A 27177-nucleotide genomic window follows, 5' to 3' on the forward strand; every position below is an offset into this window, starting at 1 on the left:
TCTCCCAGAGCAAACCCAGAGAAGATATTTTATTTTGCTGGTATTTCACTTTCCTACTTGCTCTTGAGCATCTGTCTTTTAAAAGCTTATATGAGAACTAACAACTCTTGTTCATGCATTCCTGCATTTATTCCACAAATCTTTTTTTTTTTTTTTTGAGATTGGGTCTCACTGTGTCACCCAGGCTGGAGTGCAGTGGTGCAATCTTGGCTCACTGCAACCTCTGCCTCCCAGGCTCAAGTGATCCTCCTGCCTCTGCTTCCTAAGTAGCTGGGACTATAGGCACATGACATCAGGCCCGCTAATTTTTGCATTTTTTGTAGAGGTGGAGTTTCACCATGTTGTCCAGGCTGGTCTCAAACTCCTGGGCTCAGGTGATCTGCCTGCCTTGACCTCCCAAAGTGCTGGGATTATAGGCATGAGCCATTCTGCCTGGCCTACTCCACGAACTTTTGAACGCCATGCACAAACATACCCTGTGCTGTGCTGTCTGATGACACACAGGTTACAATACTGATAATGGTCCCTACCCTCACAGACATCACTGTCCAGTGATGGGGGAAAGAGAGGGAGTGGGGAGAAGAATATTTATTAGTTATGTATTAGTTATCTACTGCCATATAACAAGTGTATTAGTTATCTACTGCCACATAAGAAATTACACCAGGCCAGGCATTGCGGCACATGCCTGTAATCTTGGCACTTTGGGAGGCCGAGGCAGGAGGATCACTTGAGCCCAGGATGCCGAGGCTGCAGTGAGCCATGATCGTACCACTGCACTCCAGCCCAGGCAACAGAGTAAGACACTGACTCAAAAAGACAAAAACAAAGGCAAAACAAAAATTACACCAACATGTATTGGCTTAAAACAAGAAACATTTACGATGTCACAATTTCCAGCAGTCAGGAATCTGGGTGAGGGTAACTGGGTGGCTTTGGCTGTAGGTTCCTCAAGGCTAGAGTCAAGGGGCTGGCTGGAGCTGCAGGCATCTCAGGGTGGAAAATCTGCCTCCAGACTCACTCATGGCAGTGGGCAGCCCTCAGGTCCTTGCTGGCTGTTGGCTGGAGGCATCAGTTCCTTGCCCCATGAGCCTCTCCCCGGGCAGTTCCCATAATGGAAGCCCCTTCCACAGAGCAAGCAAGGCAAGGTGGGGAGGACCAGCAAGACATAAACCAGTCTTCCAGTAACCTGTACCGGAAGTGACATCACATCACTTCTGCCATATGCTGTTTGTTAGAAGCTTGTCACTATGCCCAATCTACACACAAAGGGGTATAGGTCCCAGAAGGGCATGAATACCACGAGGCTGGACCACTGCAGGTCATCCTACCATAAGTAAACATGTTAAGATGTTAAGATAATAAATATGACCATGGCTCCACCTGGTGGGAAACAATGGCAAACAGAGTGACGAGGTAGAAAGTTCTAGTTTTAACAGTTTTTTTTTTTTTAAAGACCAAGTCTCGCTCTGTCACCCAGGCTGAAGTGCAGTGGTGTGATCTTGATCTTGGCTCACTGCAACCTCCACCTCCCAGGTTCAAGTGATTCTCCTGCCTCAGCCTCCCAAGTAGCTGGGATCACAGGCCTGCACCACCACGCCCAGCTAGTTTTGTATTTTTAGTAGAGACAGGGTTTCGCCATATTGGCCAGGCTGGTCTCCAACTCCTGGCCTCAAGTGATCCGCCCACCTCGGCCTCCCAGTGTGCTGGGATTACAGGCGTGAGCCACCACTCCTGGCCTTAGTTTGAACAGTTTCTGACTTCATAGTTGTGTTGCCAGATAAAGCAAGGTCACTCACATTTATCATGACCAAGTGAGATTTATCCCAGGGATGCAAGGATGGTTCAACATATGCAAATCAGTCAATGTGATACATCATATCAATACAATGAGGGAAAAAAACCATATGATCATTTCAATTGATGCTGACAAAGCCTTTAATAGAATTCAACATCCCTTCATGATAAAAACCCTCAAAAAATTGGGTATAGAAGGAACATACCTCAACATAATAAAAGTCATGTATGACAAACATACAGCTAGAATCATACTGAATGGAGAAAAACTGAAAGCCTTTCCTCTAAGATCTGGAGCAAGACAAGGATGCCCACTTCCCCCACTGTTCTTCAACGTAGTAGTGGAAGTCCTAGCTACAGCAATCAGAAAAGATAAAGAAATAAAGGGCATCCAGGTTGGAAAGGAAGAAGTCAAATTATCCTTATTCGCAGATAATATGATCTTATATTTGGAAAAGCCTAAGGGCAAAAGATCAGAATAGACATTTTTCAGAAGACACACAAATGGCAAGCAGGTATATGAAAAGGTACACAACATCAACATCATTGACCATCAGAAAAATGTGAATCAAAACTACAACGAGATATCACCTCACCCCAGTTACAATGGCTTTTATCCAAAATATGTAATAACGAATGCTGGCGAGGATGTGAAGAAAAGGGAACCCTCATACACTGTTGGTGGGAATGTAAATTAGTACAGACACTCTGGAGAACAGTATGGAGGTTCTTCAAAAAACTACAAAGAGAACTACCATATGATCTAGCAATCCCATGCTGTGTATATACCCAAAAGGAAGGAAGTCAGTGTATCCAAGAGATACCTGCACCCCCATGTTTGTTGCAGCACAGTTCATCACAGCCAAGATTTGGAAGCAAGCTGAGTGTCCACCAACAGACATATGGATAAAGAAAATGTGGTACCTATGCACAGTGGGGTACTGTTTTGTTGTCGTTGTTGTTATTGTTGTTATTGTTTTTGAGACAGAGTCTCACCCTGTTGCCCAGGCTGGAGTGCAATGGCACGACCTCGGCTCACTGCAACCTCCGCCTCCTGGGTTCAAGTGATTCTCCTGCCTCAGCCTCTGGAGTAGCTGAGATTATAGGCACGCACCACCACGCCCAGCTAATTTTTTCTTGTATCTTTGGCAGAGATGGGGTTTCACCATGTTGGGGCAGGCTGGTCTCAAACTCCTGACCTCAGGTGATCCTCCCACCTCAGCCTCCCAAAGTGCTGAGATTACAGGTGTGAACCACCATGCCTGGCCACAATGGGATGCTTTTCAACCATAACAAAGATTGAGATCCTGTCATTTGCAACAACATGGAGGGAACCAGAGATCATTATGTTGAGTAAAATCAGTCAGGCATGGAAAAATAAATGTCCCATCTTCTCACTCATTTGTGGGAGCTAAACATTAAAACAATTGAGTTCATGGAGACGGACAGTAGAAGAATGGTTACCAGGGGCTGGGAAGGGTAGTGGAGCAGGGGGAAGTGGGGATGGTTCGTAGTTATAACAGTGTAGTTAAATAGAATGAATAAGTTCTAGTATTTGATAGCACAACAGGGTGACTACAGTCAACAACATATTTTAGGGCTGGGCGCAGTGGCTCACACCTGTAATCACAGCACTTTGGGAGGCCGAGGCGGTGGATCACCTGAGGTCAGGAGTTCGAGACCATCCTGGCCAACATGGTGAAACCCTGTCTCTACTGAAAATACAAAAACTAGCCAGGTGTGGTGGTGCACACCTGTAATCCCACCTACTCAGGAGGCTGAAGCAGGAGGATCGCTTGAACCCAGGAGGCGGAGGTTGCAGTGAGCCGAGATTGCACCACTGCACTCCAGCCTGGGTGACAGAGCAAGACTCTGTCTAAAAAAAAAAAAGAAAAAAACAAACCCATACTTTACTGTACATTTTAAATAACTAAAAGAGTATATTTGGGGTGTATGTAATATAAAGAAATTGTACATGCTTGAGGGGATAGATACCCCATTTACCCTAATGTGATAATTACACATTGCATGCCTGTATCAAAATATCTCACGTATCCCATAAATGTATACACTTACTCTGTACCCATAAAAACATTTCAGGCTGGGCATGGTGGCTCACACCTGTAATCCTAGCACTTTGGGAGGCCAAGGCGGGCGGATCATGAGGTCAGGAGATCGAGACCATCCTGGCTAACACGGTGAAACCCCATCTCTACTAAAAATACAAAAAATTAGCCGGGCGTGGTGGCGGGTGCCTGTGGTCCCAGCTACTTGGGAGGCTGAGGAGGAGAATGGCATGAACCCGGGGGGCGGAGCTTGCAGTGAGCTAAGATGGCGCCACTGCACTCCAGCCTGGGCAACGGAGCGAAACTCCATCTCAAAAAAAAAAAAATTTTTTTCAGAAAGAATTTTTTATAAAATATGTCACCCAGTTAAATTTGAATTTCAGATAAACAACAAATACTTTTTTAGTATGAGTATATCCCATGCAACATTTGGGATATATTTATAAAAAACACCTCATTGTTTATCTGAACTTTAAATTTAACTTGGCTTTCTATCTTTTTAGTTGCTCAATGTGGCCACCTTCCTCCAGGGCAGCACAGGGCTCAGGAGTGGAGGAGCCAGGCTAGGGACTATGGTACCAAAACCAGCCAGCAGGTTAGAGGTGAGGACGCAATGATGACAAACTCCTGGAGAGGGAGACATGGAGGCAGGATCAGCAAAATGTCGGGGAAGAGGACTGAGCTTTTTTTTTTTTTTTCTTTTGAGACAGAGTCTCCCTCTGTCGCCCAGGCTGGAATGCAGTGGCACGATCTCGGCTCACTGCAACCTCCACCTCCCAGGTTCAAGTGATTCTTCTGCCTCAGACTCCCGAGTAGCTGGGACTACGGGTAAGCGCCACCACACCTGGCAAATTTTTGTATTTTTAGTAGAGGCAGGGTTTCACCATATTGGCCAGGCTGGTCTCGAACTCCTGACCTCATGATCTGTCCACCTCGGCCTCCCAAAGTGCTGGGATTAAAGGTGTGAGCCACTGTGTCCGGCCCTGAGCTTCTTTTTAAACCCATAATAAACCACATATTTAATGTCTTTACATTATTGCTGCCTGAGTCCCCGCCATGAGAAGGAAAACTCCACAAAAAAACAGGGACTGCTGTCTGATTTGTTCACTGCTGTGTTCCCAGTACCTAGAAGATGACTTGGCACCTAGCAGGCGCTCAAGAAATGTTGTCTGAAGGCCAGGCGTGGTGGCTTACGCCTGTCATCCTACCACTTTAGAAGGTCAAGGTGGGCGGATCACCTGAGGTTGGGAGCTCAAGACCAGCCTGGCCAACATGGCAAAACCCCGTCTCTACTAAAAATACAAAAATCAGCTGAGCATGGTGGCGGGCACCTGTAATCTCAACTAATCAGAAGGCTGAGGCAGGAGAATTACTTGAACCCTGAAGGTGGAGGTGGCAGTGAGCCGAGATCCTGCCACTGCACTCCAGCCTGCGAGACAGAGCAAGACTCCATCAGAAAGGAAAGAAAGAAAGAGAGAAAGAGAAAGAGAGAAAGAGAGAGAGAGGAAGGAAGGAAGGAAGAAAGAGAAAGAAAGAGAGAAGGAAAGAAAGAAGGAAGGAAAGAAGGAGAAAGAAAGAAAGGAAGGAAGCAAGGAAGGAAGGAAGAAATGTTGGCTGAAGAAATGAATCTTTGAGTTGCTTAAAGAATCTCAGCTCTCTGGCTCAGGAGTCAAGGATGAGAGGAGGACAGGAGGAGATGAGTCTGCTGGGAGAGACAGAGGAGTCATCCCTGGGATGGGGATGTGAGAGGAACAGGACTAGGGGGGAAGATGCTGAGATCAACTTGGACACGGTGAGTGGAAAGTACCCAGCAGACATCTGGAGAGAGACATTCAGGAATCCCTCGTCTAGCCAAGCCTGGAGCTCAGAGAGAGAACTGGCGTGGTAGACAGAAAAATGCCCCCTCCAAGGATATCCACGTTCTAATCCCTAGACTTGTGAACAGCTTTGCTACTTGGCAAAATGGACTGTGCAGGTGTAATTAAGCTAAGGCTCTTGATATGGGGGGATTATCCTAGCATACCTGGGTGGGCCATTATAAACACAATCCTCATAAACACAATGCTCTTTATAAGTGTTATGGGTTGAGTGGCGTTTCCCAAAAAGATATGCTGAAGCCTTCTTTCCCAGTCCCTCAGAATGTGACCTCATTTGGAAACAGGGTTGTTACAGATATGATTAATTAAATGAACATAAAGTCATGGCCAGGTGCAGTGGCTCAGGCCTGTAAACCCAGCACTTCAGGAGATCGATGGTAGAGGATAGCCTGAGTCCAGGAGTTCTAGACCAGCCTGAGCAACATAGCAAGACCCCCTCTCTACCAAAAAAAAAAAAAAAATTTTTTTTTTTTTACAGAGTTTCACTCTTGTTGTCCAGGCTAGAGTGCAATGGCACGATCTCTGCTCACTTCAACCTCCACCTCCTGGGTTCAAGTGATTCTCCAGCCTCAGTCTCCCAAGTAGCTGGGATTACAGGCACCCACCACCACTCCCATCTAATTTTTGTATTTTTAATACAGACAAGGTTTCACCATGTTGGCCAGGCTGGTCTTGAACTTCTGACCTCAGTGAGCTACCTGCCTTGGCCTCCTGGGATTACAGGCATAAGCCACGGCGTCTGGCCTCTACAAAAAAAAAATTTTTTTTAATTAGCTGAATGTGGTGGCACACACCTGTAGTCCTAGCTACTTGGGAGGCTGAAGCAGAAGGATTATTTAAAATCAGGAGTTTGAGGCTGCAGTGAGCTATGATTGCACCACTGCACTCCAGGCTGGATGGCAGAGTGAAACCCTGTCTCAAAAACAAACAAACAAAAAAAAATCAAGTGTTGGCAAGGCCATACTCCCTCTGAAACCCGTGCCCTTATCTCTCCATTCAAGTTTCCCAATTATACCTTTGGAATTTGTAGTTATTGATTTCCACACAATTGCAACCAAGGCTGAATGGGGCCCCGGGCTCCAGCTACAGGGCTGGGCATGACAGCCACACTGGAAGTCATCAGCACAGAGACAACGCTGGGAACATCCCTGAGAAGTGGGAGCTCCCGGCTGCCCACACAAGCGACAGGTGTCAGCCTTGGGCTTTTGTCCTTCGAGCTCAAGTCCTCTCTATGACCGTTTCTTGCCAGCCTCCCCAGGCACCTCCTCTTCCCTCCCCTGAGCATGATCCGTGGCTGCCCTGTGCCCAGGCCCTCTTGCCATCTTCACCCGTTCTCCCCGATCTCATTCATTCTCACCACTTCTGTCTCTCATTCCTTTCCCTCCCTGTGCATCTCTGTCCTCAGCCCCAGTGTGTTCAGGTCTTCTTGCTGCTGTAATGAATGACTACAGGCTAAGTGGCTTAAACAATACAAATTTGCTCTCTTGCAATTCTGAGGGGTAGAAGTCTAGCACGGGTCGCACTGGGTTAAAATCAAAGATATGCTCCTTCTGGAGGCTCTAAGGCAGGAATCCCCAACCCCCGCTCCACACACTGTGATGTGGTTTGGCTCTGTGTCTCCACCCAAATCTCATGTCAAATTGTAATCTCCACATGCCCGGGGGAGGGACCTGGTGGGAGGTAATTGGATCATGGGCGCGGTTTCCCCCACGCTGTTCTCATGATAGTGAATGAGTTATCATGAGATCTGATGGTTTAAAAGTGTGTGACAGGCCGGGCTCGGGGGCTCACGTCCGTAATCCCAGCACTTTGGGAGGCCGAGGCAGGCGGATCACCTGAGGACAGGAGTTCAACACCAGCCTGGCCAACGTGGTGAAACCCTGTCTCTACTAAAATACAAAAATTAGCCAGGCATGGTAGCTGGCGCCTGTAATCCCAGCTATTCAGGAGGCTGAGGCAGGAGAATCGCTTGAACACAGGAGGTAAGGTTGCAATGAGCTGAGATCGTGCCACTGCACTCCAGCCTGGGTGACAGAGCCAGACTCCTCAAAAAAAAAAAAAGTATATATATATATATGATATTATATGTGAGATACATATTTTATATATATGATATATATGATATTGGGAGGCCAGGCACAGTGGCTCATGCCTGTAATCCCAGCACTTTGGGAGACTGAGGCAGGTGAATCACCTGAGGTCAGAAGTTCGAGATCAGCCTGGCCAACATGGCGAAATCCTGTCTCTACTAAAAATTCAAAAACGTAGTTAGGTGTGGTGGTGTGCGCCTGTAACCCCCACTACTTGGAAGGCTGAGGGTACAAGAATTGCTTGAACCCAGGAAGCGGAGGTTGGAGTGAGCCAAGATCACACCACTGCACTCCACCCTGGCAACAAAATGAGACCCTTTTTCTTTGAAAATAACTTAAAAATTAGCTATGCAAAGTGGTGCAGGCCTGTAGTCCCAGCTACTTGGGAGGCTGAACAAGAGGATGGCTTGAGCCCAGAAATTCGAGGCTGCGGTGACCTGGGATCACACTACAGCCTGGGTGAGGGTGAGACCCCATCCCTTTAAAAAAAAAAAAAAAAGAAAGAAATTAAAAACAGCCAGGTGCAGTGGCTCACACCTGTAATTTCAACAGGTTGGAAGGCAGAGGCAGAACCACATGATGGGACCTTGTCTCTACAAAAAATTAAAAAAAAAAAAAAAAGATTGGGTGGCTTAAACAACAGACATTTATTTTTTCACAGTTCTGGAGGCTGGGGAGTCCAAGATGAAGGTGCCAGCAGATTCAGTTGTTGGCGAGGCCTTGCTTCCTGACTTGCAAGCAGACGCCTTTTTGCTGTGCCTTTCCATGGCCTTTCCCCAGTGTGTGCACGTGGAGGACGTGAGCTCTGGTTTCTCTTCCTCTTGTTTTTTTTTTTCTTTCTTTCTTTTTGAGATGGAGTCTTGCTCCATCGCCCAGGCTGAAGTGCAGTGGCGTGATCTCGGCTCACTGCAACCTCTGCCTCCAGGGTTCAAGCGATTCTCCTGCCTCAGCCTCCCAAGTAGCTGGGGTTACAGGCACCCGCCACCATGCCTGGTTAATTTTTTTGTATTTAGTAGAGATGGGCTTTCACCATGCTGGCCAGGCTGGTCTCAAACTCCTGGGCTCAAGTGATCCACCTTCCTCAGCCTCCCAAATGTTGGGATTACAGGGTGAGCCACCGCTCCCAGCCTCTCTTCCTCTTCCTATAAGGGTACTAATCCTATCATGGGGGTCCCAGCCTCCTGACCTGATCTAAATCTAATTACCTCCAAAATTCCCTGCCTCCAAATAATATCACACTGATGGTTTTGGCTTCAAGATATGAATTCAGAGAGGACACAAACATTCAGTCTATAACACTCAAGCAAGCAGAAAGTGGTAAGAATAATATGATTTCTCTTTTTCAGTCCATTGTCTGTGTGCCAGATATTCATGATCATACACATTATGTTCATATACATGATCTCACTTACCACGATCCTGACGTAGTAAGTTATCTATCGCTGTGTAACAAATCAGCCCAAGATTTACTGGTTGATGTGGTTTGGCTCTGTGTTCCCACCCAAATCTCATCTCAAATTGTAATCCCCACCTGTTAAGGGAAGGAGGTAATTGGATCATGGGGATGGTTTCCCCATGCTGTTTTCATGATAGTGAGATCTAATGTTTTTTGTTTTGTTTTTTTTTGAGATGGAGTCTCACTCTGTCACCCAGGCTGGAGTGCAGTGGTGCGATCTCGGCTCACTGCAACCTGCGCCTCCCGAGTTCGTGCCATTCTCCTGCCTCAGCCTCCCGAGTAGCTGGGACTACAAGCGTCCGCCACCACGCCCGGCTAATTTTTTTTGTACTTTTAGTAGAGACGGGGTTTCACCGTGTTAACCAGGATGGTCTTGATCTCCTGACCTCGTGATCCGCCCACCTTGGCCTCCCAAAGTGCTGGGATTACAGGCTTGAGCCACCGCACCCGGCCAGATCTAATGGTTTTATAAGTGTTTGACAGTTCCTCCTTCACATGCCCTCTCATTTCCTGCCATATAAGACATGCCTACTTCCTCTTCCGGCATTATTGTCTGTTTCCTGAGGCCTCCTTAGCCATGCAAAACTGTGAATCAATTAAACCTCTTTTCTTTATAAATTACCCAGTCTTAGGCAGTTATTTATAGCAGTGTGAAAACAGACAAATACACTGGTATAAAACAACAAAGGGCCAGGCGTGGTGGCTCATGCTTGTAATCCCAGCACTTTGGGAGGCTGAGGCAGGCAGATCACTTGAGGTCAGGAGTTCGAGACCAGCCTGGCCAACATGATGAAACCCCGTCTCTACTAAAAATACAAAAATTAGCCGGGCTTGGTGGCGCACCCCTGGAATCCCAGCTACTTGGGAGGCTGAGGTGGGAGAATCGCTTAAACCCGAGAGGCAGAGATTGCAGTGAGCCAAGATCATGCCACTGCACTCCAGCCTGGGTGACAGGCTGAGACTCTATTTCAAAAATCATCATCATCATTATCATCATCATTTGTTATCTCTTGCAGTGCCTAGGAGTCAGGAATTCAGGAGCAGCCCAGCTAGGGAGTGGCAGCTCTAAGTCTCTAATAAGTTTGCAGTCAGACAGTGGCTGGGTGTGGGATCATTTTAAAGCTTTCCTAAATTACATATCTGGTACCAAAGGCTCCTTGGCTCCCTTCTCTCTCCATAGGGTCTCTCCACCATGGTGACTCAGAACTCCCAAGGCACAAGTCCCAAGACAGAGAGACCCAGGGAGTGGCTGTGTCACCTTTTCTAATCTAGCCTCAGAAATCACTTTTCATCTGTTCATGAGAAGCAAGTCAATGGGGCTGCCCATATTCTAGAGGACAAGAACTGGAATCCACCTTTTAATTTTTTCAATTTTTAAATATATTTTTTTAGGCAGGGCGTGGTGGCTTACGCCTGTAATCCCAGCACTTTGGGAGTCCGAGGCGGGCGGATCACGAGGTCAGGAGATCGAGACCATCCTGGCTGACACGGTGAAACCCCATCTCTACTGAAAATACAAAAAATTAGCCGGGCATGGTGGCGGGTGCCTGTAGTCCCAGCTACTCGGGAGGCTGAGGCAGGAGAATGGCATGAACTTCGGAGGCACAGGTTGCAGTGAGCCGAGGTCGCGCCACTGCACTCCAGCCTGGGCGACAGAGTGAGACTCCATCTCAAAAAATATATATATATATATATATTTATTTATTTATTTAAATATATATTTATTTTATATATATTTAATATTTTATATATATTTTTTTAATAGAGACAAGGTCTTGCTCTGTTGCCCAGGCTAGTCTCCTGGGCTCAAACAATGCTCCCACCTCAGCCTCCCAAAGTGCTGGGATTACAGGTGTGAACCACCATGCCTGGCCAGAATCCATCTTTGTATAAGAGGAATGTAAATAATTTGTAGACACTTATTAAAACTACCACTGTAGGTACTATTTTATGCCCATTTTACAGACAAGAAAACTGAGGCACAGGGAAGCTAAGTAACTTGCCTAATGTCACATAACTTGGGCTTCACGCATGGTGGCTCACACCTGTAACCCAATACTTTGAGAGGCAGAGGCAGGGGGATTGCTTCCAAGAGGCAGAGGCAGCAGGATTGTACCACCAAGCCCAGCTAAGGAGGCAGGAGGATTACTTGAGCCTAGAAGTTCGAGACCCGCCTCGGCAACATAGTGAGACCTTGTCTCTACAAAAAAATGTTTTTAAAAATTAGCCAGGCATGGTGGTGCAGGCCTTTGATCCCAGCTACTCGGTAGGTTGAGGCAGGAGAATCGCTTGAGACCAGGAGGTCAAGGCTGCAGTGAGCCATGTACATGCCACTGCACTTCGGCCTAGGCGACAGAGGAAAACCCTATCTTAAAAACATAAGTAAATTCATTTAAAAATTAAATAAAATGCAAGTCTCCAACCATTAACAAAGGGAGTGTCAAAAAGTAATGGAAAAAAGGGTTTTTTTAAAAAACAATTTAAGGAACATAAAGATAACGTTTAAAATGTAAAATAGAAGTGAATATATTTTTTCCCTGCAACTACACTGAAAGAGATACTGTTTTGCATAATAAAACTGTCTAAAGAATCTGTCCTGATAATGTAATTGAAAATATTCCCAAGAACGCCTGTCTTGTTTTGCTGTGCGGTCAGGAGCCCTGAGTTCCTGTCACCACCTGGTCTGTTCATTTAAGACGGTCCTTGGAAAGATAATTGGAACAAAAGAGGCTTGTGAGATTCTCCTAGAAATTGTTGCCAATCTTGAGAAAAATAATCTCCCAGAGAAGCCTGCAATTCTGATTGGTTTTCTTCCTGATCATCTGTTGCCATGGTGACAGCCATCATCTCTCTATTATTAAGGAAGAAATGACTGTAGGTTTTCTCTCTCTAAACCAGAAGAGGATCGTTGGCACTTTTCTCCCACAAACATAATGGAAATAAAAGCCTGTGACTCTGCTAGATTTTTTTAAAAAAACAAAGACATTGAGAGTCCTGTCTCATTTAAATGAATCAAAGCACTCATCCCCACGCACAGATAGACATAAACCGTAGCTGTGGGCATCGCGGTTGTGGTCGGCTGTCATCTTCACTTCATCAGAGCGCCCACTGGTGGGTAATGAGAGAACAGCAGGGCTATCCCAGCTAGGAGACCCCCTTCCCTCCCTTCCTCTCTGGAGGGTTCACCACCCCAAATAGCCAGGCTTGCAGTGGAGGGCAGAACTAGGGACAGAAATCCCTGGATATTCTACCAAGGATGGGAGGATGGCCCCTCCTGCTCTCAGCCCCCATCATGGTCTCCTATTGTGTACCAGACATTGTTCTATCCCCTCTACATTCTCCATGCTCACTACAACCCCTTAAGTGGGGAATTATGACTGCCCTACCTACAGATGAGGATTCCAAAACCAGAGAGGTTTAGTCTCCTGCCCAAGGTCACACATAAACTGGAGGAGCTATGAGTTATTCAAACCCAGGTCTCTCTGACAGTAGGCAGAGAACTTCAGTGTAGAGGGAATGTGGCGGGACTCAAAAGGCTCCCAATCCACCCTCAAGAGAGACTTTTCAGGACTGATTGGGTTTATCAGCAAGAGGCATCCAACACCCAGCTATCTAATAATCAGGGTGATTCATGGCTAACAGTTATTGAGCTCTCATCAAGTGCTATGTTCTGGGCTAAGTACTTTGGATGTATAATCCCACTAAATCCTCCTGACAAATTTTGGGAGAAAAATTACGATTGTGCCCATTTCACAGAATAGAAGACTGAGGTTCAGAGAGGCCCATTATATTGCCCCAAGTCACACAGCTGGGAAGTATTGGAGCCAGGTTTGTAAACTCGTGTTTGCCTGGCTCCAAAGCTTCTACTCTTCTCCAGTAGACTATTTAGAAAGACCAGCTTTGGATATGGGTGTGGGCCTGACTCAATGCAGTAAGTGCTTTCTGGGCCCAAGTAAAGGCCCTGCCATTTTCCGATTTGCTGTTTCGTTTTTTGTATTAGTTATTTATGGCTGTATAACAAATCACCCCAAGATCCAGCAATCCCACGACTCAATATACATACAGAGGAAATGAAATCAGTATGTCAAAGAGATCTCCGCATTCCCTTGTTCATTACAGCACTACTCACAATAGCCAAGATATGGAATGAACCTAAGTTGCCATCAACAGATGAATGGATAAAGAAAATGTGGTACATAGACACAATGGAGTACTATTCTGCCTTAAAAAGTAGGAAATTTTGTTCCTGGCAACAACATAGACAAATCTGGAGGATACTGTAAGTGAAATAACCCAGAAATAAGCCAGCCAAATAAGCCAAAGAAAAACAAATACCACATGATCTCACTCGCATGGGGATTGTAAAAAAGTTAAAGTAAATAGAGAGTAGAAAGGTAATGGTTATAGGGGGTGGAGGGTTGAGGAGATGTTGGTCTAAGGGCACAGATTTTTAATTAGATAGGAGGAATAAGTTCAAGAGATCTATTGTATAATATGGCCACTATGGTTAATTACAACTATAATTATTCTATAATTATCTAATTATACTATAATATTCAAGAATGTATTTTACTCTTGAAAATTGCTAAGAGAATAAAAAATCACCCCCAAACCTGGCAACTTAAAAGAACAACAATTATTTATTTTACTCACAAATCTGCAGTTTGGAGAAGGTTTGTCAGGGACAGTTCTCTGCTCTGCAAGGTGTTAGCTGAATAGCATCAGAATCTGCTTTGAAGAAGACAACTACTTTCCTAGCTATTTTCTGGGAAGTGTGAGCTTGGGACCTCATTCCTCTTCATATGATCCTTTCCTCTGGCTCCTTGAACTTCCTCACAACATGGCGGCTGGATTCCAAGAGCAAGCATTCTAAGAGAACAAGGCATGTCTTTTTTTTTTTTTTTTTTTTTTGAGACAGGGTCTCCCTTTGTTGCCCAGACTAGTCTTGAACTCCTGGGCTCACACAATCCACCCACCTCAGCCTCCCAAAGTGCTGGAATTACAGACATGAGCCACCATGCCTGGCCTATGCATAGCATTTGTATGATCCAGCTTTGGAAGTCATATCATCGCTTCCACTTTATTAGTCAAGGCAGTAGGGACTGCTCAAGCTCAAGGGAAGAGACATAGACCCCATCTCTTGATTCTAGAAGCATGTGGAATAGGAGATATTATTGTCACTATCTGTAGAAAGTAAAATCTGACATACTCTCAAAGGCAGTGTAGGGTAGACTGGAATATCCCACTTGGTCCCTCGTTGCCCACTCTCTGGGAAAAGGGGGAAGTTTTACTGCAGAGGATGGGAGGGTGAAGACCCAGCAAGGTCTTGGCCTTGGAGCTCTAAGAATCCAAGAATCTAATAATAGTTTTAGGGACAAGAGTGTCACTTGGAGAGAAGGTGTCTCTTTGGGGGATATTTAAGGATCCATGGGCTGGACCTGCCTTTTATTAAATAACTACTAAAGATCTCTAGATAACTCATGGCTAGCTCTGGAAGAAGATCCTAGACATAGCACGAAGGTCAAGATCCTAGACATTGGGGCCAGGTAGGCCACCATCCCAGTTCCAGCTATCTATGTATTCCTTGGTCACTATCTATGTATTCCTTGTCCGTTGCAGCCTCAGTTTCCTCATTTGTAAAATTGGTATAAAAATAATATATAGTACAGGACCGGGCACGGTGGCTCACGCCTGTAATCCCAGCACTTAGGGAGGCCGAGGCAGGCGGATCTTGAGGTCAGGAGATCAAGACCATCCTGGCGAACACTGTGAAAACCCATCTCTACTAAAAATACAAAAAAAATTAGCTGGGCGCGGTGGCAGGCACCTGTAGTCCCAGCTACTCAGGAGGCTGAAGCAAAAGAATGGCATGAACCCGGGAGGCAGAGCTTGCAGTGAGCAGAGATGGCGCCACGGCACTCCAGCCTGGGCAACAGAGCGAGACTCCATCTCAAAAAAAAAAAATAATAATAATAAGTAGTAGTAGAGGTTAGGTGAAGCCTGAGACCTGGTGGTGTATGAGCCAGAGCAGAATCCAGAGTAAAACCCAGTATTGTTGTTGCCTCAGGCCCTCTGTGGCCAGCATCTATCTCCATCTGTGCCATCAGTGCCTGCCCCTATAGGGGCACTAGCTGTTCCAACCGGGTCACCCTGGCTGAATTGAAGATAACTTATAAAAAGCCACATCTTGGCTGGGCGCGGTGGCTCACGCCTGTAATCCCAACACTTTGGGAAGCTGAGGCAGGTGGATTACCTGAGGTCAGGAGTTCAAGATGAGCCTGGGCAACATGGTGAAACCCCGCCTCTACTAAAAATACAAAAATTAGCTGGGCATGGTGGCACACACCTGTAATCCCCACGTACTTGGGAGGCTGAGGCAGGAGAATTGCTTGAACTCAGGAGGTGGAAGTTGCAGCCAGCCAAGATCGCGCCACTGCACTCCAGCCTGGGCGACAGGGTAAGACTCCATCTAAAAAAAAAAACAAAGAGCCACAACTTTAAAGTTGTGGAAATTGGATGCCATTAACATTGTCAACAAAAGTTTTTGAAATACCAGCCGGGTGCAGTGGCTCACACCTGTAATCTCAGCATTTTGAGAGGCTGAGGAAGGTGGATCACCTGAGGTCAGGAGTTTGACACCAGCCTGGCCAACATGGCAAAACTCCATCCCTACAAAAAATACAAAAATTAGCAGGGCATGGTGGCATGCACCTGTAGTCCCAGCTACTCAGGAGGCTGAGGCAGGAGAATCGCTTGAACCCAGGAGGCAGAGGTTGCAGTGAGCTGACACCATTGTACTCCAGTCCAGGCGACAGAGCAAGACTCTGTCAAAAAAATAAAATTGAAATATCTAAGAATAAGGCCAGGTGCAGTAGCTCATGCCTATAGACCCAGCACTATGGGAGGCCAAGATAGGAGGATTGCTTGAGGCCAGGAGTTCGAGGCTGCAGTGAGCTGCGATTGCACCATTGCACTCCAGCCTGGATAACAGAACAAGATCCTGTCTCTAAAAAATAAAAAGAAAAGTTTAAAAAAAAGTTTTTTAAGTGAAAGACAAATCAGATCAATGAAAATGAACACATGATATACAAAAACATATGGGATACACTAAAGTAGTGCTTGGAGGAAAATTTACAGCTGCAAATTGCCTATATTGAAAGAGAAAAATGGTCTCAAATCAATAACCTAATCTTCCATCTTAAGAAACTAGAAAAAGAAGTGCAAACTAAACCCAAAGCAAGCAGAAGGCAGGAAATAATAAAGATTACAAAGGAAGTAAATGAAACAGAGAAAAGAAAAACAAGAGAAAATCGACCAAACCAAGTTTGGTTCTTTGAAAAGATCTACAAAATTGACAAATCTTTAACTAGACTAACCAAGGGAAAAAAGAAAAGACTAAAATTATTAAAGTCAAGAATGAAGGAGGAGACATCACTACTGACCTTACACAAATACAAAGGCTTATAAGGGAATACCATGAATAAGTGCGTGCCAACATATTAGATAGTCTAGGTAAAATGGTCAAATTCCTAGAAAGACACAAACTATCAAAACTGACTGCAAAATATAGAAAATCTGAGTACACCTATAACAAGAGATTGAAATGGTAATTTTAAAAGTTTTCACAAAGAAAAGTCCACAATCAGATGGTTTCACTGGTGAATTCTACCAAATATTCAAAGAAGAATCAACACAAATCCCTCACGAATGTTTTTGAAACATAGAACAAGAGAGAACACTTCCTACCTCATTCCATGAGGTCAATATTACCCTGATACCAAAATCAAACACATCGTAAAAAAAGAAAACCAAAAAGAGACCAATATCCTTTATAAATATAGATAAAAACATTCTCCACCGGGCGCAGAGAATCACACCTGTAATCCCAGCACTTTGGGAGGCCAAGGTGGACGGATCACCTGAGGTCAGGAGTTCAAGACCAGCCTGGCCAACATGGCAAAACCCCGTCTCTACTAAAAATACAAAAATTAGCCAGGCGTGGTGGCACATGCCTGTAGTCCCACGTACTTGGGAGGCTGAGGCAAGAGAATTGCTTGAACCCAGGGGGTGGAGGTTGCATGAGCCAAGATCATGCCACTGCACTCCAGCCTGGGCAACAGAGAGATAATCCATCTCAAATAAAAAAATTCTCAACAAAATACTATGAAACTGATTCCAGAAACATATAAAAAGGATTATATGCCATGACCAAGTGAGATTTATTTTAGGAATGCAAGACATGAAAATTCATCAGTGTAATAAACCATATTAACAAACTAAAGAACAAGAAGTACATGATCATCTCTGTAGGTGAAAAAAAAGCATTTTACAAAAAATCCAACATTCTTTCATGATAAAAAATTAAAACTCAATAAACTAGGAATAGAATGAAATTTCCTCAACCTAATAAAGGGCATTTATGAAAAACCTACAGCTGACATTATACTTAATTATGAAAGACTGAAACCTTTCCCCTAAGATCAGGCACATGATCAGATGTCTACTCTTATTGTGTCTATTTAACATTGTACTGGGAGTTCTAGCCAGGACAGTCAGGCAAGGAAAAAAAAAAAAAAAAAGCATCCAGGCAGACGTGGTGGCTCATGCCTGTAATCCCAATACAATGGGAGGCCAAAACAGCCGGATCACTTGAGGTCATGAGTTTGAGACCAGCCTGGCCAAGATGGCAAAACCTTGTCTGTACTAAAAATACAAAAATTAGCTGGGCGTGATGGTGCATCCTTGTAGTCCCAGCTACTTGGGAGGCTGAGGCAGGAGAATTGCTTGAACTGGGAGATGGAGGTTGCAGTGAGCTGAGATCATGCCACTGCATGCACTCCAGCCTGGGCGACAGAGCAAGACTCTGCCTCAAAAAAAAAAAAAAATTCAGACTATAAAGGAAGAAGGAAGACTCTATTTGCAGGTGACATAATCTTATACATAGCAAAGTCTTAAGGAATCTACACACACACACACAACTACTAGAGCTAATTAACAATTTTAGCAATTTTTCAGAATACAAGATCAATATCTAAAAATCAGTTGTATTTCTGTATACATCAGCAATTAACAATCTGAAAATAAAATTAAGAAAACAATTCCATTCGTAATAGCATCAAAAAGAATAAAAGGCTTAGGTATAAACTTAAGAAGACTTTGTAAGAATTTTACACTATAATGCACAAAACCAACATCAAAATAAATGTTAACGGACATAGATAAGTGGAGAGACACTCTGTGTTTATGAATTGGAAGATTTAATATTGTTTAGATGGCAATATTCGCCAAATAGAACTGCAGATTCAACACAATCCACATCAAAATTACAGCTGCCTTTTTTGTAGAAATTGACAGGCTGATTTTAAAATTTATATGAAAATGCAAGGAATCCAGAATAGCCAAAATAATCTTGAAAAGGAACAAAGTTAGAGGACCTACGCTTCCCAATTTTAAAACTTACTACTAAGCTGAGTAATCAAGATTTTTGGTACTTACATAAACACAGAGGAATGAGAGTCTATTTTAAAAACTCATATGTCTATAGTCAATTGATTTTCAACAAGGGTGCCAAAAAAATCAATGAAGAAATTCAATGCCTTTTCAACAAATGGTGCTGGCACAATTATATATCCACAGGTAAAAACAGGAAGTTGGACCCCTGCCTCACACCACATATACAACTTAACTTGAAATGGATCAGAGGCCTAAATGTTAAGAGTTAAACCTGGAAAACTCTCAGAAAACATAGATGTATAGTCGTGCGTTGCTTAACAATGGGGATACATTCTGAGATATGTATCGTTAGGTGATTTCATCATTGTGCAAACATCATGGAGTGTACTTATCCAAACCTAAATGGTAGAGCCTACTGAATACATGGGCTAGAGGATAAAACCTATTGCTACTAGGCTACAAACCTGTACAGCATGTTACTTTACTGAATATTGTAAGCAATGGAAACACAATGGGTATTTGCATACCTAAACATAGAAAAGGTAGAGTAAAAATACAGTATTATAATCTTATAGACCACCATCATGTATGTGGTCCATCACCGACCAAAATGTCATTATATGGTGCACGACTGTATATCTTTGTGACCTTAGATATGACATCATGGCTTCTTAGATATTACATCACAAGTATATGCAATAAAAAATACATATAAATTAGACCTCATCAAATTTTAAATTTTGTGCTTCAAAAGACACTATTAATGAAGTGAAAAGAAAACCTACAGGATGGGAGATTTGCAAATCATCTGATACAATCTGATAAGTAGTGTCTAGACTCCAGAATATATAAAGAGCACTTACAATTCAACAGCAAGAAGATAAATAACTCAATTTTAAAATGGGCAAAAGATCTAAGTAGACATTTCTCCAAAGAAGATATATAAATGGCCAAGGAGCACATAAATATATACCTAACATCATTAGTCATTAAAGAAACTAAATGGATGAGCCAGGCACGGTGGCTCACACCTGTAATCCCAGCACTTTGGGAGGCCAAGGCAGGCAGATCACCTGAGGTCGGGAGTTCAAGACCAGTCTGACCAACATGGAGAAAACCTGTCTCTACTAAAAATACAAAATTAGCCAGGCGTGGTGGCAGGCACCTGTAGTCCCAACTACTCAGGAGGCTGAGGCAGTAGAAATGCTTGAACCCGGGAGGTGGAGGTTGCCATGAGCCAAGATCGCGCCATCGCACTCCAGTCTGGGCAACAAGAATAAAGCTCCGTCTCAAAAAAAAGAAATTAAATGGATGGACTAAAATGGTGGCCACTACCCAAGTCAAATGAAATCTTCCCCCTCCATGGTCCCTGGATAAGGGAATGTTACTCTTACAAATCTTTTGTTGACAATACATTTTGATTGTTTGGGTTTTTTGTTTGTTGACAAATAATTGCATATATTCATGGGAAACATAGTGATATTTCAATAAAGAAAATGTATGATGATCAGAGCAGGGTAATTTCGTGTCCTTTGTGAAAGGAAAATAAATCTCCTCCAGAAATCACTAAGCCAAAGGGAAAAGTCAAGATGGGACATCCATCAGGCAAACATGCCTCCTGTTTTATTCCTAAATAAGATAACTACAAAAATTTAAAAAGCTACACAGTTCCCTCAAAATATGTCAGAAAGGAAATTTCTTGTGAGCCTCAAGATCTTTATCCTGAAACAGTTCTGTTGAATTTCACCCCGGCAATGTAAATTGATAACTGATACCTTATCTTCACAGATGGGGGACAAAGGACAGACAGAACCCAACGCCATCCCTCTTCTCACCTGAGACAAATGCATATCTGATGGCTTCCTCTGCCCAGTTGTTTATGTAAAAATGCAGATTCACTAAGCCAGACTCAGGCATAAGTGACTACTCCTCTATGGCGTCTCACATATAAATTGTGTATTCAGTGAAAGGCTTATCAGAGATTCAAAAGAATGCAACTGTTGGTCTCTTATCTATCTGTGACCTGGAAGCACCCCACCCCCCAACCCTGGTAGGTGCATCAAGTTGTCCCATCTTTCCAGACAGAACCAATATACATCTTACATATATTGAGTGGTGTCCATGTCTCCTTAAAATGTATAAAGTGAAGCTGTGCCCCAACCGCCTTGGGCACATGTCATCAGGACCTCCTGAGGCTGTGTCACAGGAGTGTCCTTAACCTTGGCAAAATAAACTTTCTAAATTGATTGCAACCTGTCTCAGATACTTTTGGATCACACCTCTAACAAGCCTCCCCTATCCCTTCCCACCCTCTAGTATCCTACATTTTTGAGTGGTAGAAGTTCCAAGCTAGGAGGAATTGGTCTTAAAGATAGTCTAACAACATTCTCAAATTTTAGGATGTTTCCAAGTCATCTGGAGGGCTTGTCGAAACACATATTTCTGGAGCCCAATCCCAGAGTTTCTGATTTAGTAAGTCTGGGGTGGGGCCCAGAAATTGGATTTTCTCAGAAGTTTACAGTTGATGCTGATGCAGCTGGTGTAACCCTTTCCTTCTACACATATGAAAGCTGGCGCCAACAGAGATGGTGTGAATGGTGCAGCTAGTTGTACGAAGTGCTGTCCAGTAAGAACCTTCTGTGATGATGTACATGCTCTTCTGTCCTCCCCAACACAGTAGCCACATGTGGTTACTGAGCACTTAAAATGTGGCTAGTGCAACTGAGACTTCATATTTTTAATGCAATTAATCTTAATGAATTTTAATTCATATGATCGCATATCATACTTACTAGAGCAAGTACCATGTTGGACACCACATTTCTACAAGTGAGGTCTCCTGACTCCCAAGCCAGTAAACTTTCTAATACACAGTACTGCCTTCTGTTTTCAAGCCACTAAGGATGTATGCAAGAGGAGAATCTCTAGGTCTTAGCAAACCTACATGCTCAACTTGCCAATAGACATTGTCAAATGGTTGTCTGTGGCTGAGACCATGGTATACACTCACCAAATTCTGTTTCCAGTTCCTTCTTCAAAGGCACATGAGAAAATATATTTCTCCATCCACTTGCAGTGAGATGAGACCACATGACTGGTTCTGGACAAGGAAATATAAGCTGAAGTGACATATGTCACTTCTAGACCAAGGCAATGAAAACCTCCTGAGAAATTTTCTTTTTGTTGTTGTTTTTTTCTTTTTTGAGATGGAGTCTTGCTCTGTCGCCCAGGCTGGAGTGCAGTGACACAGTCTCGGTTCATTGCAAGCTCCGCCTCCCGGGTTCATGCCATTCTCCTTCCTCAGCCTCCTGAGTAGCTGGGATCACAGGCACCCGCCACCACGCCCGGCTAATTTTTTTTTTCTTTTTTGTATTTTTAGTAGAGATGGGGTTTCACCATGTTAGTCAGGATGGTCTCGATCTCCTGACCTCGTGATCCGCCCGCCTCGGCCTCCCAAAGTGCTGAGATTATAGGCGTGAGCCACCGCGCCCAGCCTGAGAGATTTTCTCATCTCTCTCTCCCCAGCTCTGGCAGCATAGAGGCCTTTAGGAGAGATGAAAGATCCTAGGTTACAGGGTTAACACATGGAGCTGGCCTGAAGAGTAGCTGGGATTTACAGTGGACTTTGTGTGAATGAGAGATAAACTTTAATTGTGCTAACTGAGATTTTTGAAGTTATTTGTTACAGCACTGTGACCTAGTCTATCCTAAATTATACACTCGCTGGCATGATTGTATCAATACTCCCATCAGCATTTTATGAGAATTTCCATCTCCCCATACTATTTATTCGAAAAATAGTTATTGGCCAGGTGTGGTGGCTCACACCTGTAATCCCAGCACTTTGGGAGGCCAAGGCAGCTGGATCACCTGAGGTCAGGAGTTCGAGACCAACCTGGCCAGCATGATGAAAACCCATCTCTACTAAAAATACAAAAAATTAGCCAGGCATGGTTGCGGATGCCTGTAATCCCAGTTACTCAGGAGGCTGAGGCAGGAGAATCCCTTGAACCTGGGAGGCGGAGGTTGCAGTGGGCAGAGATCACGCCATTGCACTCCAGCCTGGGAGACAGAGAGAGACTCCATCTCAAAAAAAAATTAAGTTATTGATAGCTGGGCCTGGTGGCATGCACCTGTAGTCCCAGCTACTTGGGAGGCTGAAGTTGGAGGATTGCTTGGGCCTGGGAGGCAGAGGTTGCAATGAGCCAAGATGGCACCAACTGCATTCCAGCCTGGGCAACATAGCAAGACACTGATTCAAAAAAACATAGTTATTGAGCACCTACTATGTTCCTGGGTCTATTTTAGGCACTGGAGATACAACAGCAAACAAAATAGACAGAAAATTGTGACCTCATGGAGCTTATATTCCAGTGAAAGAATCAAACAATAAATATAATGAAAAAGAAGATAATATTATATTTTAGCAGGTGGTCACTGCTATGAAAAACATTAAAGCCAGGTAAAGGGAATTGAGAGCATTGGGTTGCAATTTTTTTTCTTTTTTAAATTTTATTTCTTTATTGATACATAACAGATATACATATTTTCAGGGAACATGTGGTAACTTAATAAATTTATATAATTTGTAAAGACCAAATCAGGGGGCCAGGTGTGGCGGCTCATGCCTGTAATCCCAACACTTTGGGAAGCCGAGGTGGGTGGATCACAAGGTCAGAAGTTCAAGACCAGCCTGGCCAAGATGATGAAACCCTGTCTCTGCTAAACATACAAAAATTAGCCTGGCATGGTGGTGGGCACCTGTAATCCCAGCTACTCAGGAGGCTGAGGTAGAAAATTGCTTGAACACGGGAGGCAGCGGTTGCAGTGAGCTGAGATTGCACCACTGTACTCCAGCCTGGGCGACAGAGCAAGACTCTGTCTAAAAAAAAAAAAAAAAAAGATCAAATCAGGGTAATTAGGATATTCATCACCTTAAATATTCATCTTTATGCTAAAAACATGAAGTCTTCTTCTATTATTCTACCTATTTTGAAATGTACAACAGATTATTGTAAACTATACTCACCCTACTGATCTATCAAACACCAGATCTTATTTCTTCCATCTTACATTTCTTCCAAATGTAGCTATACATTTGTACCCATTAGTCAATTTCTCTTCATTTCCCCCCTCCACCCTACCCTTCCTGGCTACTGGTAGGAATCACCTATCTGCTCTCTATCTTCATGAGATCCACTTTTTCAGCACCCACACATGAATGAAAACATACAATATTTGTCTTTCTGTGCTTGGCTTATTTCACTTAACATGATGCTGCAAATGTCAGAATTTCATTCTTTTTTATGGCTGAATAATATTCCATTGTGTACATATAGCACATTTTTTCTTTTTTTTTTTTTCTTTTGAGACAGCGTCTCCCTCTGTCACCCAGGCTGGAGTGCAGTAGCGCGATCTCAGCTCCCTGTAACCTCTGCCTCCAGGGTTCAAGCAATTCTTGTGCCTCAGCCTCCCTAGTAGTTGGAATTACAGGCATGAGCCACCACGGTTAATTTTTGTATTTTTAGTAGAGATGGGGTTTCACCATGTTGTCCAGGCTGGTCTTGAACTGACCTCAAGTGATCCACCTCCCAAAGTGCTGAGATTACAGGCGTGAGCCACCTCACCCAACCATATACCACATTTTCTTTATGCATTCGCTCTTTGATGGGCACTTAGATTGACTCCATTATCTTGGTTATTGCAGCAAATAGTGCTGCAATAAACATGTGAGTGCAAAGAGCATTTCCCCAGTGTTTTCCTCGGGTAGTTTCATAGTTTCAGATCTTAGATTTGAGTCTTTAATAGATTTTTGTTTAATTCTTGGATACACTGACTTCCTTCCTTTTGGGTGTATTCATAGCATGGGATTGCTGGATCATATGGTAGTTCTATTTATAATTTTTTGAGGAACCTCCATACTGTTCTCCAGAGTGGCTGTACTAATTTACATTCCCACCAACAGTGTATGAGGGTTCCCCTTTCTCTACGTCTTTGCCAGCATCCACCTTTTTATAAAGGCCGTTTTAACTGGGGTGAGGTGATAGCTCACTGTAGCTTTGATTTGCATTTCTCTGACAATTAGCGATGTTGAGCATTTTTGTATATACCCCTTAGCCGTTTGAATGTCTTCTTTTAAGAAACGTCTATTCAGATCCTTTGCTCACTGTATTAGTCAGGGTTCTCTAGAGGGACAGAACTGATAGGATAGATGTATATATGAAGGGGAGTGTAGTAAGGAGTATTGAGTCACATGATCACAAGGTGAAGTCCTACAATAGGCCGTCTGCAAGCTGAGGAGCAAGAAGCCAGTCCAAGTCCCAAAACCTCAAAAATAGGGAATCCGACTGAGCGCGGTGGCTCATGCCTGTAATCCCAGCACTTTGGGAGGCCAAGGAAGGTGAATCACCTAAGGTCAGGAGTTCAAGACCAGCCTGGCCAACATGGTGAAACCCCATCTCTACTAAAAACACAGAAAATAGTCGGGCATGGTGATGCACGCCTGTAATCGCACCTACTCGGGAGGCTGAGGCAGGAGAATTGCTTGAACCCGGGAGGCAGAGGTTGCAGTGAGCCGAGATGGTGCCACTGCATTCCAGCCTGGGTGACAGAGTGAGACTCCGTCTCAAAAAGAAAAAAAAAAAGTAAGGAAGCTGACAGTGCAGCCTTCAGTCTGTAGCCAAAGGCCCGAGAGCCCCTGGCAAATCACTGGTGTAAGTCCGCAAGTCCAAAAGCTGAAGAACTTGGAGACTGATCAAGGGCAGGAAGCATCCAGCACGGAAGAAAGATGAAGACCGGAAGTCTCAGCGAGTCTGCTCATTCCATTTTCTTCTTCCTGCTTTATCCTAGCCGTGCTGGCAGCTGGTGGGTGCCCACCCAGATTGAGGGTGGGTCTGCCCCTCCCAGTCCACTGACTCAAATGTTAATCTCCTTTGGCAACACACTCACAGACACATCCAGGAACAATACTTTGCATCCTTCAATCCAATCAAGGTGACACTCTGTATTAACCATCACACCCGTTTTTGTTTTTGCTTTTTTTTTTTGAGATGGAGTCTCGCTCTGTTGCCCAGGCTGGAGTGTGGTGGTGTGATCTCAGCTCACTGCAACCTCTGCCTTCCGGGTTCAAGCAGTTCTCCCTCCTCAGCCTACTGCACAGCTGGGATTACAGGCATGTGCCACCACACCCAGCTAATTTTTGTAGTTTTAGTAGAGATGAGGTTTCACCATGTTGGTCAGGCTGGTCTTCAACCCCTGACCTCAAGTGATCCGCCCACCTTGGCCTCCCAAAGTGCTGGGATTACAGGCGTGAGCCACTGAGCCCGGCCCACACCCACTTTCTAATTAGATTTTTTTTTCCCGTTGAGTTGTTTGAGCTCCTTATATATTCTGGTTATTAATCCTCTGTCAGATGGATAGTTTGCAAATATTTTCTTCCATTCTGTGGTGTGCCTCTTCACTTTGTTTATTGTTCCCTTTGCTTCGCAGAAGCTTTTTGGGTTGATACACTCCCATTTGTCTATTTTCACTTCGTTGCCGGTGCTTTTGAAGCCTTACACAAAAAATCTTTGCCCAGACTAATGTCCTGGAGCAATTCCCCAATGATTTCTTCTGGTAATCTCATAGTTTCAGGTCTTGGATTTAAGTCTTTAATAGATTTTTGTTTGTTTATTTATTTATTTTTATTATATATATATATTTATTTATTTGTTGAGTCAGATTCTCCCTCTGTTGCCTAGGCTGGAGTGCAGTGGCACAATCTCGGCTCACTGCAATCTCCACCTCCTGGGTTTGAGCGATCCTCCAGCTTCAGCCTCCCCAGTAGCTGGGACTACAGGCTCACGCTACCACCCGCAGCTAATTTTCCAGAGCATCCCAACTGGAAAGGAAGAAGTCATATTAGCCTTGTTCATAGATGACATTTTTTTTACAATAGCTTTATTTATTATTTTATTTCTTAGAGATAGGGTCTCACTCACTCTATCGTCCAGGCTGGAGTGCAGTAGCACCATTATAGCTCACCGCAGCCTTGATCTCCTGGGCTCAAGTGACCTCCCTGTCTTAGTCTCCTGAGTAGCTAGGACTACAGGTGCACCCCACTATGCCTGGCTAATTTTTTAATTTTATTGTAGAGGTTGGGTCTTGCTCTGTTGTCCAGTGTGGTCTTGAACTCCTTGCTTCAAGTGATCCTCCTGCCTTGGCCTCCTAAAATGCTGGGATTACAGGCATGAGCCACCTGGGCAACACGGCAAAACCTCATGCCTGGCCTGATATGATCTTATACTCGACTCCACCAAAAAACTGTTAAAACTGATAAACAAATTCAGTAAAGTTGCAGGATACAAAATCAACATACAAAAATCAGTAGCGTTTGGCCAGGTGCAGTGGCTTACGCCTGTAATCCCAGCAATTTGGGAGGCTGAGGCAAGTGGATCACC

The 27177-nt window shown here is 44.2% G+C and overlaps 1 pseudogene across 1 annotated transcript in view; it reads right to left on the reverse strand.

Moving 5' to 3' along the window:
* The window catches only part of PPP5D1P (uncharacterized), an 89925-nt pseudogene that overhangs the window by 51722 nt on the left and 11026 nt on the right, over window positions 1-27177 (reverse strand). Inside the window, exon 5 of the transcript XR_010110797.1 lies at window positions 15633-15755. The product of XR_010110797.1 is annotated as an uncharacterized PPP5D1P (transcript). The remainder of the gene's footprint in view (window positions 1-15632; window positions 15756-27177) is intronic.

The sequence above is a fragment of the Pan paniscus genome, chromosome 20 (assembly GCF_029289425.2).
Source record: "Pan paniscus chromosome 20, NHGRI_mPanPan1-v2.0_pri, whole genome shotgun sequence".
In the NCBI taxonomy this organism is placed as follows: domain Eukaryota; kingdom Metazoa; phylum Chordata; class Mammalia; order Primates; family Hominidae; genus Pan; species Pan paniscus.